Source organism: Silene latifolia, chromosome 9 (assembly GCF_048544455.1).
Source record: "Silene latifolia isolate original U9 population chromosome 9, ASM4854445v1, whole genome shotgun sequence".
In the NCBI taxonomy this organism is placed as follows: Eukaryota; Viridiplantae; Streptophyta; class Magnoliopsida; order Caryophyllales; family Caryophyllaceae; genus Silene; species Silene latifolia.
Genome location: NC_133534.1, coordinates 164,185,375 through 164,187,375, shown reverse-complemented (window position 1 = coordinate 164,187,375; position 2,001 = coordinate 164,185,375). Strand labels below are relative to the sequence as shown.

At 33.7% G+C, this 2,001-nt stretch overlaps 1 non-coding gene across 1 annotated transcript; it reads right to left on the bottom strand.

The window, feature by feature from the left end:
* Nucleotides 1-1,375: 1,375 nt before the first annotated feature.
* LOC141603415 (small nucleolar RNA R71) lies at nt 1,376-1,482 on the bottom strand. The gene has a single exon (XR_012525294.1). It is a non-coding gene; the product is annotated as a small nucleolar RNA R71 (small nucleolar RNA).
* Nucleotides 1,483-2,001: the final 519 nt, after the last annotated feature.

Sequence of the window (2,001 nt, the reverse complement as noted above, 5' to 3'; positions counted from 1 at the left end):
TCTCGATATGATCACTTGCAAGTACGACTGAAAGAGACCTTGCATTGAGTGGGAGATAGTAATAGGACAAGAGAATTGTTGACGCACACTTGTCGAGGACAAGTGGGAGATTGTTGGAATATGTGTCCTCCGACAATAATGCGATCACGACTGTTGATCATGATGATCACGTGTTTAAATCTCATTATATAGAATACAATTGGGAAGTAATTTTGTTATGTCAATCGGTCAACATATATCGGTAATGATTGGTGACTAGAGTTTGACATTCTTGTCGTGTGACGGTGGTGATCAGTTGACCCCCTAGGTCATACCTATAGGGCAACACTCTTAATTGATTATTTAATTAATCGTATAATGTTACGAGTTAATTAAATTACTTGAAAATTGACGGACGATTTTGGAAGTAAAATTTACGTATCATATTGAAATGTGATTAAATGAGATACGGTCTGAGTAATTAAATTGTATAATTACTCGGATGAAATAAATTGTTTAATGTAACAATTAAATTTGAATGAATTGTTATAAATACAATCTGTTGTGATTTATAAATGGTAAAATATTTTGGCACAAGTAATTATGAAATTACTAAGTCGATTTTTGTATGTGACGTATTTTATTAATACGTCGATTTTTAATATGTTAAAAATACATAACAAATATATGTGACATATGACATGTAACATATAGACAATTGACAAAAATAATATGGTTTCCATATTACCAAATGGACCGAAATATAGGAAGAGGTTTAAGCTAATTAATTGTTTAATTAGTAGCTAAACATAATGATTGTTTTGCTTTAGTAGCCATGCAAGCCTATGGTGCATTGTGAAGACAAATAAGTCCATGCATTGGCTTCCCTTTCCCTCTCCTCTTACACGGTTTTGGGAAGAAAAATTCATCATTGTTTTTCTTATAATTTTACCCAATAATATACAAAATGTTGTAGATTATTATTCATTCTATTCCATCATCAAATATAGAGATTTCTAGTGAGATAAAATCCTCTCTTCCTCTCTCATAAAAACCGAAATATATAAGAGTTTTATATTTATTTTTGGTTCAATTTTCTACCTTGATTAATATTATACTAGTATTGTAATATTAATTAAAATTAAGAGGAGCCTTGGGTATAAAACATAGGGAGAGATCTTACACTTAGATCTTTATTCTTCCATTGGAAAAGCTCAAGAACAAGGGAGATAGGTGATCTCTCTTGTGCCCTAATAGCCGAAATCTACAATGTAAGGACATGATTTCTCCTCTATTTATTTTATTGTTTGCATGCATAAGATCCGTTTTAATTTTATGACAAATTAGTTTAGACATATATGAGTATGTTAATATGTATAAAGATCTACATTTCCTTCAACTAAGAGCTCAAATTACGGGTTTTAAGCAAAGGGATGAAAAATCTTTGTATGAATCTTGGGAGCGGTTTAAGGGAATTTGTCGCTCATGTCCTCACCATGGACTTAGCGAGTGGTTCTTGGAACAACAATTTTGGAACGGTTTATATGAAGATTCAAGGAACATTCTCAACATGGGATCAAATGGAATGTTCACCGAAGTTGATGACAATCAAACATGGAACAAGATTGAGGAAATGGCGGTCCATAACTCACAATATAGTAGGCCTCGCAAGGCTACTAGAGGAGGAAGGCATGAAGTGGACTCCGTTACTCAATTGGGTGCTCAACTTAGTGCTCACATTAACACAATCAATTTGAAGTTTGAACAAGCCATGGCTAGACTTGAAGAAGCCTCAAAATCACCAAAGCATCATGTTAATGCCATGACGGCATCCTCATCAATCCCAAGTGGGATATGTGAGAATTGTGTAACTTTGGGACATGACCAAGGTGAATGTAGGGGAACAAATGAACAAGTGAATGCTTTCCAAGCATACAAGAGTGATACCCCTTATTCCAACTATTACAATGAAAACACCAAGTTTCATCCAAATCTCTCCTACAAAAGCCAAAATGTTCAAAA